The sequence below is a fragment of the Macaca fascicularis genome, chromosome 6, assembly GCF_037993035.2.
Source record: "Macaca fascicularis isolate 582-1 chromosome 6, T2T-MFA8v1.1".
Lineage (NCBI taxonomy): Eukaryota > Metazoa > Chordata > Mammalia > Primates > Cercopithecidae > Macaca > Macaca fascicularis.
This window is the reverse complement of record NC_088380.1, coordinates 126,537,588-126,552,212: the sequence shown is the minus strand read 5'-3', so window position 1 is coordinate 126,552,212 and position 14,625 is coordinate 126,537,588. Positions and strand designations below refer to the sequence as shown.

General features: G+C 34.8%; 1 long non-coding RNA gene across 1 annotated transcript in view; it reads right to left on the bottom strand.

Annotated features, from left to right (window-relative positions):
- The window catches only part of LOC123574023 (uncharacterized), a 156,595-nt gene that overhangs the window by 83,626 nt on the left and 58,344 nt on the right, over positions 1-14,625 (bottom strand). The window contains exon 2 of the long non-coding RNA XR_006698837.2: positions 5,786-5,876. This is a non-coding gene — a long non-coding RNA (uncharacterized lncRNA). The remainder of the gene's footprint in view (positions 1-5,785; positions 5,877-14,625) is intronic.

The following is a 14,625-nucleotide window of genomic DNA, read 5'->3' as shown; positions in this document are numbered from 1 at the left end:
GCTTTTTCAATGATCCATAGACTCATTTATACAGTAGATTCTTTTTCAATTTTTATTGCATGTGACTACATAGAATGTGTAAGATTCCAATGTTCACTAATCTGAGTAAGATTTTAATCTACACTGAAACCCATGCACTTTTCTAATTTTGGGATTCCAATTTTACCTACCGTTTTTCAGACTTAATTTAAATTTAATTTACAAATGCTTAAATGTGGCCCGGAATGGCATCTCACACCTTTAATTCTAACACTTTGGTAGGCCAAGGCAGGATGATAATTGGAGGCCAACAGTTTGAGACCAGCTCGGGCAACATAGCAAGACCCCTGTCTCTATTTATTTTCTTAAAAGAAAAAAACCTTAAACTTATATTTCACCATTTTTAAAGGTAAAATTTTCCAATTATATCTTAACTTCCAATCATAATTTTTATGTCTTAGACTGTAAACTTAAAATCAATAAAGAAATCATTGCAATCTAGCCCAGAAATATGCCAAGAAGTACATTTCAATAGGAGTTGAATGTAGCCTCAAAATTGTAATTATCCTAATTTTCCAAATTCCATATCATTCCTCCAGTTCTTTTTGTAGAGGTTTCCAGATTACAAATCTCTGAAATTTAATAAAAAATTAATGTTTATTGGGTTGCATTCAGTTGACCAATTTTTCCCACTACTTCCAAAGCAAATATATATTTCTTTTTTTTTTTTTTTTTGAGACGGAGTGTCGCTCTGTCGCCCAGGTTGGAATGCAGTGGCGCCATCTCAGTTCACTGCAAGCTCCGCCTCCCGGGTTCATGCCATTCTCCAGCCTCAGCCTCCCGAGTAGCTGGGACTACAGGAGCTGGCCACCACCCCCGGCTAATTTTTTAGTAGAGACAGGGTTTCACACAAATACATATTTCAATATGTTCATACCATAGCAGATTATGAACTATATATTGTTGATGGTGATTTGAGTTCCCTTTTAGCAAGGGCACATAATACTGAATTCAAAACACATTTGCAAGAACCTATCTAAATAGGACCATCCTCAAATATTTTTTTCATAAGAACTACTTTTAGGGGAAAAGTATTAGGAAATTTATTTTAAAATCCAATTGCCAAGATAGCTGCTGATGGAAGTAAAAAGTCAACTTAATCTTCTACATATGTAATCTTCTAGAAAAGAAAAGATGTCTAGACTTGAACTTTACACATGGAAAATTATTCAGTAGAGGCAAAATTGAGTTATACTCAAAAAATTGAGGCACAAAAGTGAAATCATCTTAGGGAAATTTTCAACCACCAGTATTGAAGACAAAAAGGGTATTTCTGGCCAACTAATCACAATCTGGGAATAAACTAGTAATTAAGAGTATGTGTTCTGGAATCTGGTCACCTGAGTTCAAAGTCTGACCTACCACTTACTAGCTGTGTAAATTTACTGAGAAGATAAATTTCTCCCTACAACAATTTTCTCATCTGTTAAAGAGGATAATAATTATCCCTACTTTATACAATTGATATGAGGATTAAATGGGATAATAAATGTATAGTATTTCCTGGCATATAGTAAATATTCAACACAGTTACGATACTTTAATATATTTTAATAATCAGTGTTTTTTTTTTTTTGTATTCAAACAGCTCATTCTGTGTGAATTCTGACTTCCTCAACCCAGTGTGGGTGTACTTGCTGATCTATCCACAATTCATGCTTTTAACTGCTTTTAAATTTTTAATCAGTTTCTAATGCACTAATTTTGTGGTCATAAAATATTAGAGCTGAAGAAATAATCAGCTTAGAAATCTTAGAAAAAGATCTAGAAATAATATTATTCGAACAGATCTTAGAAATAATCTCATGCAAATTTCATCATTTTTAAGGCTCAGAGAGTTTGTTACATGCTCAAAGTCAAACAGCAAACTTAAAACATTATAGAGATGCATGGAATATTAATGCATCTGGAATACAGATTATTGGGAGCTTCCTAAATGTTTTCTTTGTTAAGATTCTCTTATTGCAAAAAATTAGATCAACAAATCGGTCCTTAAAGAAAATTTCTGTAGACTATATTTTCTATTTAGTCATTAGTTCTTTTATTCAATTTTTATTTTTTAAATTATAAATGGACAAATTATAGTTTTATATCTCTATGGGGTATAATGTGATGTTACAATTTATGAATATAATTAGAATGATTTAATCTAGTTAATTAACATATCCATCACCTCAAAAACTTATTCTTTTTTGTGGTGAGAACATTCAAAATTTACTCTCTTACACATTTCATAATGTACATTATCTACTGTATTTACCACACTGTGCAAAAATAATCAAATTTATTTCTCCGATTTGAGTCTTTGTATCCCTGGACCATCTTCTCCCCCATTACCCTCCTCTCCAGCCTCTGGTTACCACTATTGTACTCTCTGCTTCTCTAAAATTGATTTATTTAGATTTCAGGTATAAGTGAGATCATGCAATATTTATCTTTTTGTGTCTGGCTTATTTCATTTAGCATGATATTCTCCAGGTTTATCCATGTTGTTGCAACTAACAAAATTCCTTTCTTTTATTAAGGCTGGATAGTATCCTATTGTGTATATATACCACATTTTCTTCATCCATTCATCTGTGATGGCTGCCTAGGTTGATTCCAGAACTTAGCTGTTGTGAATAGTGCTGCAATGAACATGGGAGCTCAGATATCTTCTCCACATACTGACTTCAAATCTTTAACTTAGAAGTAGAATTGTAAATAATATGGTAATCCTATTTTTGGTTTTTTGAGGAACCTCCATAGAGCTTTCCATAATGGCTGTACTAATTTACATTCCCACTAAGAGTATACAAGCATTCTCTTTTCTCCACATCCTTACCAGCACTTTTTATCTTTCATCTTTTCGAAAATAGCCATTTGGATAAATGGGAAGTAATATCTCATTATGGCTTTGATTTGCACTTCCCTGTTGATTAGTGACGTTGAGCATTTTTTAAACATACCTATTGACCACGTGTATGTCTTCTTTTAAGAAATGACTATTCAGATCCCTAATCTAACTTTTAATCAGATTATTTATTTTCTTTCTGTAGAGTTGAATTACTTATATATTTTGGATATCAACCCCTTATCAGATGTATTGCTTGCAAATATTTTTTCCCAATCTATAGGTTGTCTCTTCACTCTGTTCTTTCCTTTGTTTTGCAGAAGCTTTTCAGTTGGATGTAATTCTGTTTGTCTATTTATAGTTTTGTTGCCTGAGCTCTTGGGGTCAAATCTAAAAAGTCATTACCCAGACCAATGGATTATAGCTTTTTCCCTATGTTTTCTTCTAGAAGTTTTACAGTTTCAAGTCTTATGTTTAGATCTTTAATCTACATTTGACCCAATTTTTGTGTATGGTATGAGATAAACATTCAATTTCATTCTTCTGAATGTGAATATCCAGTTTTCCCAACACCACTTGTTGAATAGACTATCCTTTTCCTATTGTGTATTCTTCACACCTTTGTTGAAAATCAGCTTAATACATCTGTGGGTTCATTTCTAGGCTTTCTATACTGTTCCATTTGTTGATGAATCGATTTATACACCAGTATCCTATTTGAATTACCATCACTTTGTAGTTTGAAATCAGGTAGTGTGATGTCACCAGTTTTGTTCTTTTTGCACATGATTGCCTTGACTATTTGGACTCTTTCGTGGTTTCATGTAAATTTTAGTATATTTTCTATTTCTATTAAAAAATTACATTGAAATTTGGATAAAGATTGCATTGAACCTATAGGTCACTTTGGATGGTATGGACATTTTAATAATATTAATTATTCTAATATATGAACACATTATATCTTTACATTTGTGTCTGCTCCAGTTTCTTTCATTGATTGTTTAAAGTTTTCAGTATACATAAAATTCTTAGAATTTATACTTATGAAAATATTGGCTTATGACACATTTTAATGCCTTTTATCATTCCAAAAGTAGGTTATGAATATTGGAACAAGAGAAAGAATTTTCCCGTTGTCTGCTTCCACATCTACTCCTCAGACATAATCACTATAATAAGAATTTGGTGTGCATATTTCCAAATATTTTTCTGCATTCTTTATTTAAATAAATTTTAGGTACCTTTTCTAGGCCAGGATTTGTTTTACAAAGAAGGGCCAACTAAGGGAATGTCAGATAATATGTTAATATTACGTTTTCATGACTTGACTATCTTTCTTCTTTAATCATTTTTTCATCTCTTCAATGTAATAAAGATAAAATAGTTTAATTTATTATGGGAAGAGTTTGACTAGGTATGGAGAAGGCCTGGGTAAAAGTATAATATATATATATTTTATATATGTATATATATTTTTTATATTATATATATTTTAGTATATATACACTAAAAATGGGTGCATATTATAAAGTGAGAGCCAAACTATAAAGACCACAGCTTATAAATAAATTATGTGCTTATGAAAGGAACAAAAGTTTATAATCACTCCAATGCACTCCACCAGACATTTAATAAACACTCAACTGTGCTGTTAGTACCAGGACAATAAAAAGGAAGAAAATAGAGCATCAAGGAGTACCCACTCCCACAAAATGAATATACCAACATAAACGTGATTAAAAGAAAAAATTCTGCATAAATGCAAAGCAGTATAAAATGGATTGTTGTACGGCCTAGAAAATTCATTGGCTAAAAGGAAGCAAGCTGGAAATTGGGCACTTGAATTGACACTCTTGTCTGATTTCAAATTTCTTCAGCAAAAGAACCTGGACCCCAAGAACACCCTTTAAATATCCCAAGCTATGAATGCTTGCAGAACAGAGAACAGACTTCAGTTTTTCTTTATTTTAGCAATGAAAGAGAAAAGTTACACCTAAAAGTCAAGGTAATTCTCATTTTAAAGGCATACACATAAACATACATAAACTGTATACATTTGCTTTTATTGAAATGCAACATCTATGAACTATTTTAATTAGTTACACAATGCAGTATTTGCCAAAGACAAATGAAATTATCCTTTCTGAACATCTACGTTTTATTTTCTCCCTCTAAGGTTTCAGTTCAAATATGTGACCTTATAAACCACAGAACCCCATGGTTCTCATTTAACTCAGGAAGAGAAAGTTTTAGAAAGTTTACCAGCATTTTCATAGAGTTAATAAATATTTTAAAGCAGTGGATTCACATATAGTTTTATGAATTACGACACTTGAAGCAAATGATTTCTCAATGTCAGCAAGTATTTTTAGGGGTTTTTGATAAATTGTTCTAAAAATTGTTCTAACAAGGCGGTTTTCAAGTGTTATGAAATAGGGAACTTTACCAAGTATCTTCCAAGAGTTCTCCTTGATGCTGTACTTTAAAAGTTGATATGCCCAAACTTTAAAAGACAGTTGAATTAACACAAATAATGGTATTAAATCTCTTGGTTTCACAAAAAAGCAAGTGACCCCAACAAGGCCTTATGCAGCCAGATTTTTTTTAATCCAATTGATTATCATTCAACATACATTGTCTTTTAGATCATTGATATTATATAATAAATTTAGGCATTGCTACATTTAATAAAACAAATGATTTCTTTATAATTGGTAAGATCAATGCCAAAATAATTCACAATAGTTGTTTCACTACTCAAAGGCAATAAAGATGAGAAAACATGTAGTGGTTATGCAGTATTATTTAAATAAAACAAGGAACACTAATTTTCAAAGAACTCAAGATGCTCGGAGATCAGGTTCTCCCTCCCCCCATGAAATTACCATCTCCTATTTCATTCCTCCTTACCTCTTACATTGAAACCACTCCCAGGCGTAGCTGTTCCTCCCTCTGATCCAACAGTCCTGCAGCGTATTGTTTGCCTTTGCTAATGCAGCTTCTGTATCAGAAAAAAAATGCAGTTGCTTCCTTCTCCACTTTTCCGAATTTTTTCTGTGAAGCTTAAATGAAAGTACCATCCCCTCCATGAGACTTTCCCAAATTTCTTTCTCTGCCTCCTGGTTCTGAGGATAAAGCTCCTTTTTTTCCTCCATGAATCCACAACACTTTGCTCACTATTGTCTTCAGACATGCTGGAAATTTCTTTATAAAATATCCTCAATAAAATACGTTTTATCTTTTTGAATGGGGTGGGTAAAACTAGTCATGACAGTCACTGGTTTATCTCCTTTGAATTGCACAAAATTTGAGCTAATATGCATTATAGATTGGACAGGAAAGTGGCAAAGAAAGAAGAGAACTAACATTTCTTAAGCATGAACTTTGTTCATAGTATAAATATCTATTAATAGCTAGGATATGACTTAACAATTAATAGATATTTCATATATATTAACAACTTTAACCCTAAAAATAACCCTATGTGTTAGATTCCATTATGGACATTTTCCAGACTAGAACATTGAAAACCAAGGAGTCACTGCTTTGCTTAATCCAGTGGTACATCTGAGTGGCTGTTCAAATGATTTAAAGTGTAAATCACCTTAGTGAAGGCTAATATGCAGTATAGCATAGCAATTAAAAACAGGTGTAAGTCAGGTGCAGCGGTTCATGCCTATAATCCCAGCACTTTGGGAGGCTAAGGCAGAAGAATCACTTGAGGCCAGGAGTTCAGGACCAGCCCGGCAACATAGTGAGACCCTGTCTCTACAAAAAAGTTTTTGAAACTAACTGGATGAGGTGGTGCACGACTGTAGTCCCAGCTACTCAGGAGGCTGAGGTGGGAGAATCACTTGAGACCAGGAGGTCGAGACTACACGATCGCATCACTGCACTGCACTCCAGCTTGGCTGACAGAGTAAGACCCTGTCTCGAAAATAAAATAAAATAAAATAGCAAATAAAAACAGGCCTGAGAATAGTATTAGCAAGATGGTAGAATAGAAGGCTCTGGACTCTCCTTCCCTTCATGGACACACCAACCCAATGGCAACAGAGAGTAATTCTCATGAGAAACATAGCAACTGTCTGAAAGTCTCCTGTACCTTGAGTGAGTGCAAAACTACCCACATTAGGAAAAGCTTGGACATACTCTCACCAAAATCCCCACTCCTGGCACAGGGCCATATGGTCAGGAGGGAATTTCTTAGTTTTTTTCCTGAGGAGTGAAGGGTTTTGACCACGTATTCACTGCCCCAACTTTTCTGGCTGATACCCAAGGATATGGCTTCTAACTTGCCTATATTTGAGAGCTAATGGGGCTTGGGATACCCAACATATGGGGGCTGCAAAGAACAAAGATGGTGGTTTGGACTAGCATAAAGTTTTGAGAGGCCCAGGATCTCTGGCCAGGTTGATTATTCAGGGTCTTCCACTGTGCAAGTCCAGTTTGTGAAGAATGGGAACACTGGATATCTTGTCTAATTCGTAGACACCAACACAGAAAGTCAAGAAAAATTAAGAAACAGGAAAATATGTTTCAAATAGAAGAATTAGATTCAAAAGAGGGGTTCAAAAGCAGACTAGATCAAGGAGTAGAAATAATCAATGACCTCAAAGATAAGCTACTGAAAATTAGTCAGATTTTCAAAAACAGAAAAAATGGGGGTAAAGATGATAGTTTAAGGGACATGTAGGACACTATCACGTGGACCAATGTACATATTATGGGAATTTCAGAAGGAGAAGAGAAAGAAGAAGGACAAGATAGCTTATTTAAAAATAATAATAATGAATAAAAATTTCCAATATCTGAGAAAGAACATAGATTTCAAGATTCAGGAAGCGTAAAAGTAGGTGTGAATTTCGAAAGCAAACAAACTTAGGTTTGAGTCCCAATTCTGCCACTTAAGAGCTAAGAAACCTTAGGCAAGTTTATATATCCCATTTACATTCAGCTGCTCCAACTGTGCTATGAGGTCATTATCATTACCAACATCTCAGAGGTTTTATGGAGGGTATTAAATACCGGAAACCATTAGCACAATACATATAATATAACGTCCAGCCCATCTACTTAAAATTATGCCAAGTTTCCTTCTTATAAAACTTTACAAGAGAAGTTGCTGTCCTAAAGAATGATTCATTGTTTATGTTAAGCATGAGGATTTTAAAGGACTGGGATCTATAAAGTTATAGAACACGGGCCATCTTTCTTACCAATTCCTGCCCTATAACCTTCTTCTGACTTCTTAAACCAAAGTAAAAACTTCTTTTAGGATTAAAATAAAGATTGGGGAAAGCAGAATGAAAAATAAGACACATGCATCTCTAAGAGATAGAGCAGGGGGTGAATTTATTCGAACTGGTTTTATGATTTTTGTTAAGCTTTCACTTCTTATATAGTTCTTTGCTCATAATAAGGAGGATTCCTCAGTAATCCAGAAGTTCAGACTTTTAGAACTGCATTTACCATAGGCAAGTTGAAACAGAAAGTAGCCCAGCAAAGAGTAGCCGAGCTCCAAATACAATTTCCTCACAAAATTCTCCAACTCCTAGGATAGTAAATGAGAGGAGACATCAGAGGTTGCCACCATGCCACAAGATTAATCTACCACTAAGGAAGCTACCAAGTTTAATCCAAATGATTAAAATGTGCTCATGCCACCAATGCAAAACCATTAAGCTTGTGAAGCCTGGTTGTTATTGAAACTCCTGAATTATGCCTTTCCATCAGCATGATTCATCCTATTTGACTTCAAGAAAATCCTTTAACTGTTCCGCTCCCTGCTTTCTCTAAGATCTTCCATTTTACTAGGATCTTATGGATCTTATGGGCAATAATGAGATTGTACAGTTTATATCTTGGATTTCTCCTTAAAAGCCACAAATTACATTTAAATATAAAATATGTTTGTATTTTCTAATTATATGAGGTAAGACGAATTTTAATGAAATGAAAAATTACAGATGTCATAGCAAATTAAAGAGAATACTTCTAAGAAGCAGAAAACATGTGCCATATTTAAGGATGTAGTTAATAAAGAATAACTAAACTTAAAATGTTTTGTTCTTTCTTTTTAGTATTAAAGGAAATATTTTTAGAAGAAGATAGCTAGTTGGATTTATTCACGTTTATACCTACTTAATCATGGTCAGAGTCTCTTTTTCACTCTCCACTGTGAAATATTCATTTCTCCAAATGCCATTTGAAACATAACCCATAACCAGGCTAAAGCCTTTTCCCTACAATTATCGGCTATATCCAAGTTTAAGTTATTCAGCAGCTATCGCATTAATTATGTCTATCTGTGAAATTATTCCCATAAGTCCTATAGACATTCTTTGAAATAGAGCATTCATTTTGTATTTATGCATATTTTATTATGTTACTGAACATTTTATTAACGAAAAGCAATCATATAAATTGACTTTTATGATAAATAACTTAATATTCACAGGTCCTTCCCATATGTTTGCTTAGTCATGCTTATTTTCATAATGTTATGTGTTGGAGAATAGAAAAACTGCTGTTTATCCACATTGCCAATCTTCTGCTACCTTTGCCACATTTTACTGCTATTGTTTCCCATACAATATTGTATTGTGTTATTTTTCATACAACTTCTCCCTTGAAGCTAAAATGAGGTTGATGGATATAACTATTTTAAAATATTATTCAGTTATTTACAGCATAAAATTAAATTACCAAGAAATATAAAATGACCAGTTGATTCCATCTGGGGGAGCATTTTAGACATACAATGCCTCCTAAATATTTCTTCTACAGTAGAAATGGCAAAAAAATTATATACATGTATAATAGATATATACATTACATAAGATTATACATGTATAATACATATATACATACATATATTTCCACAACCTTTAAAAAGGTTTGGAAATATATCAAAAGATAAAATTAAAAATATAAATTTTATTTCTCAGCATAAGCTCTATCAAGTTCAAAACATTTTGTTAAGTAATGATACCAGACATTTGGTCCATCCATAAAGAACTGAGGGTCTCGAAATTTTAACCAAGTCAATGTAGTATTTTTTACATTATTAACTGAAGAAAAATGAGTGTCTTTTAAAGACTTTTTAAAATTAGGAAACAAAGAGAAGTCAGAAGGAGCCAAATCAGAAGTGTAAAGGCTGCCTAATTTCTCACCGAAACTCTTACAAAATTCCCACTTGATGAGAATAATGAGTAGAAGCATCATCGTGGTAGAGAAGTGCTAGTGGTGGCAGAGTTACGAGTTACCCCGGGTTACCAGTGGTATATTTTCCCGGGTCCACAGCAATTTCAATGCTTGCCTCCTCAAAAGAACCAATCCACCCGGCGTGGTGGCTCACGCCTGTAATTCTAGCGCTTTGGGAGGCCTAGGTGGGTGCATTACGAGGTCAGGAATTCGAGACCAGCCTGGCCAACATGGTGAAATCCCATCTCTACTAAAAATATAAAAATTAGCCAGATTCAGTGGCAGGGACCTGTAATCACAGCTACTTGGGAGGCTGAGGCAGGAGAATCACTTGAACCCAGGAGGCGGAGGTTGCAGGGAGCTGAGATTGCGACACTGCACTCTAGCCTGGGTAACAGAGCTAACAGAGCAAGACTACGTCAAAGAAAAAGAAAGAAAAGAAAGGAAAGAAAAAAAAGAAAGAAAGAAAAAGAAAGAACGAAAGAATTCGACTGAGGGGCATAAAGCAGAAAAAGAGACTGAAGCAAGTTTCAGAGCAGAAGTGGAAGTTTATTTAAAAGGCTTTAAACAGGAGAGAAAGGAAAGCACCCTGCAAAGAGACCCAAGTGGGCGTCTGAAGGTCCAAGAGAAAAAATGGGCAGAGACAAAGTGCCTTTAACCTTGATCCTAGGACTTTATAGTCTCCCCTCTTTCCCATGATTCTTCCCTTAAGGTGGGCTTTCTGCGTAGCGCAGTGCCCTCCTTACCTTTGGGAACTGAGCACGCACAGCACAGTGTGTTTAGGGAGTTTTATCCGCATGCCCATCTGAGGCTTTCTTCCCTTTTCCAGTGGCGTGTGACCCGGAAGACCATGTCTGTCTCTTTAACAGGCATGCCCAGGAAGTTGCTTCTCCCTGGGGCCTGCTTTCAATTAGCATTTTTAATGTTAACAGGTGTGGACCATCAGGAGATTGTCTTTCCCTGGCTGCCGAAATACTATTTTTAGAGAGACAATGTGATAATTGCCAAACCAGCACCTGACATTCCTAGTGGGTCTGGGGAAAGCCCTCCCCTGATCTGCTCATTGCCTTTCTAACTACCTGGAATGGTAAGTGCTCTATGTAGGTGTAACATTTTTTATCTTTTATTTCATATTCCCACTGTACCTTTTCTGTGTTTAGATATGCTGAGATACACAAATACTTACCATTGTGTTATAGTTGCCTATAGTATTCAATATAGTAACACGCTATACAGGTTTATAACCTAGAAGCAAGAGGTTATACCATATAGCCTGAGTGTATAGTAGGCTATACTATCTAGATTCTTGAAAGTATATTCTATGATGTTTACACAATGACAAAATTACCTAACAATACCTTTCTGAGAACAGATCTCTTTCATTAAGCAATACATGACTATACTAGTCAGGTATCTTTCTATACTGATTAAAAAAAAGAATTAGTAGGAAAACAAAAGCTAAATCAGTAACTAATTGATAAAGAAACAGCTAAAGAAAGAATAGGTAGGGAAAAAATTTTACAGGAAAGTGTACAGTCTTCTTTTGCATTTAGAGGTAAGAGATAAGAGTAAATATAAATGAATAAATTTTATTTACAGAAATAAATGTTCTGCAACATAAGGAAATATGCCTATAAAGAAAGGAAGTTAAGGAACTCAACAACCCATTTTCTATTTTAAAGAGAAGCATAGATAGACGGGCACATTGGTACATGCCTGGAATCCCAGCAATTCAAGAGGCTGAGGTGAGAGGATCACTTGAGCGCAGGAGTTTGAGACCAACTCGGGCAACATTGCAAGATCCCATCTCTTAGAAAAATAATTTTAAAAGGCAAAGTTGTCTGCTGAGATAGAATGAATTTGGATATTTACAACTAAGGCTGTGAATTGATAGCAGCACTTTTATATTTGGGTGATTTCTTCAAGCCAATTTGTGACTCAGTGAATAATGTATAGGGTAGGTAGTTGGAAAAGACTTTGGAACTTAATGTTACAGCTCTTGGCATTTCAGTGGTTAAAGTCATTATGGAGGTTCAGGTGGGTAGACAATATATAAAGCCATGAAGAATTGATGGCTCTGGAGAACAAGCAGTTCAACACTGGAGAGCTTCATGATGTTTTGTGATAGAACTGAAGAGATAGAAGTTGGCAGTGAGTGTTTGGTGTATCGGAATAGAAGACTTTAGAGGTGATAGAACTATGAATGTTATAACTGAATTATGTCCACTCAAAAGTTCACATGTTGAAGTTATGACTCTCAGTGCATCAGAATATAATTGTATTTGGAGATATGGTCTTTTAAAAAGGTAACTTAAAGACATCAGGGTGGGCCCCAATCCAATATGACTGTCTTTCTATTAAGAGGAGATTGGGATGTAGATATGCACAGAGACGGATCAAGGAAAAACACAGGGAGAAAAATGGACATTTACAAGAACTAGGTTTTACTGTCTTAGTATTTCTGGTGTCCTCATAGTGCCTACACATAGAAAGCATTTTTGCAAATTTAGTCAAGTTAAACTAAACAAACAACTCCTTTGCATATAAAAGACAGCATGCTTTATTTTCATATATAACCACAGAAGTAATACATGCTAAAAGTGCTTATACAGTGGTCCCGCAGTCAACCAGTCTGAAAATATTAAATAGAAAATTCCAGAAATAATTCATAAGTTTTAAACTGCATGCTGTTCTGAGTAGCACGATAAAATCTTACTCTGTCCCACCTCATGCATCCTTTTGTCCAGCAGATCCATGCTGTAGATGCTCCTTGCCCTTTAGTAGCCATTGTGGTTATCAGATCGTCATGATGTTGCAAAGCTGGCATTCAAGTAACACTTATTTTACTCAAAAATGGCCCCAAAGTGCAAGAATAATGATGCTGGCATTTTGGCTATGCCAAAGAGAAGCCATAAGGTGTTTCCTTTAAGTGAAAACTGAAAGTTCTCAACTTAATAAGGAAAGGAAAAAAAAATCGTATGCTGAGGTTGCTAAGATCTACAATAAGAACGAACCTTCTATCCATGAAATTGTGAAAAGGAAAATTAAAATCTGTGCTAGTTTTGCTGTTGCACTTTAAACTGCAAAAGTTATGCCCACAGTGCATAAGTGCTTAGTTACGATGAAAAAGTCATTAAATTTGTGAGCGGAAAACATGAACAGAATCCTGTTCTGACTGAGGGCAATTGGGTTCGGTATTATCTTCAATTTCAGACATCCATTGGGAGTCTTGGAACATCTCCCCTAAAGATAATAGGAGACTGCTGTATTTATAAAGTTTATTATCTGAATTCCTCTTAGCAGCAACGGTAGGCAACAGAGCTTGTAAACATCCAATTTACTATTATAAATTACAATAGAAGAATTGTTTAAAAGATGAGTTAGTATCATAACTGTAAAAGTTATATGTATATTCTTAATTTCTTTTAATGGTAGAGGGAGGAAGAAATACAGAATGATAAAGTGGCATTTTCATTGTTGGCATGTCTCTAGGAACCTATGCCAAAGTAACAAGAAGTTAGATGCTATTAAACACATGCAACATAATATCACAGTAGAACTGTTCATTAGCCAGAGTGCTCAGAGACCGTGTAGCTTTCTGAAGGGTCATATATAATAAATTTGATCTCAAAATTTATAGTCAAAAAGTCCTTGATCATATTAACACCATGGTTTTTTGTCTGTTTCACTGTAATCATGACGGATTTTCTTAAGATGTACACCTTTCATGTTCAGGTACAAATAGTCTAGAATATGATTAATGGTTGGCACTAAATTGGATTTTTTTCCATACACAGGAAAACAATCATAAGACAGACAAGGAACCACATCAACATTCACAGGAGAGTTGCTTTTTCAAGGAATCAGCATAAAGAAAATTATTGGAAATCTGGTGCAGTGTCAAGTTTTTATGGGGGAATTAGAAAGTAGCTGTCTCAGCCTGTCTTTTGGAAATGGAGGTTGCAGGAATTTTCATACGATTTGGATTTTATCATCAGAAGGCATGTTAAAAGGCATTTAGACCCTTCCCATCATCCAAAAGTCAAGCAAACCATCTGAGATCAGTAGTTCCCAAACTTTACTGTATATCAGAATTACCTGGAAGGTTTGTTAATCCACAAATTGCTGGTGCCCAAAGTTTGGATTCAGTAAGTCTGGAGTGGAATTGGAGAATTTGCATTTCAAACAAATTTCCAGATGACAGTGATAATATTGGTCTGGAGTCACACTGGGAGAACCTCTGCACTAGATCACATTCACTAACTTACTTCAGCAATTATCAAGTGTGCTCTCTGATTGGAATTGTGCTGGGATATATAAATAATACAAAAAGTAACTGATCTTGAAGAGCTTAAGTTTCATGAGAGAAACAGAAAATAAAAAGGATTTCAATGTACTGTAATAAAATGCTAGGATAGACCAAGACAGGGTGTTATGAGAGCATAAAGGAGTGTCATATTCCCAAACTAGAGTTAGGAATGCTTTCCTAGGAAGACGTCACTTGAACATGGCCTTGAAAAGGGGAAGCTGGGAAAGGCACTCCA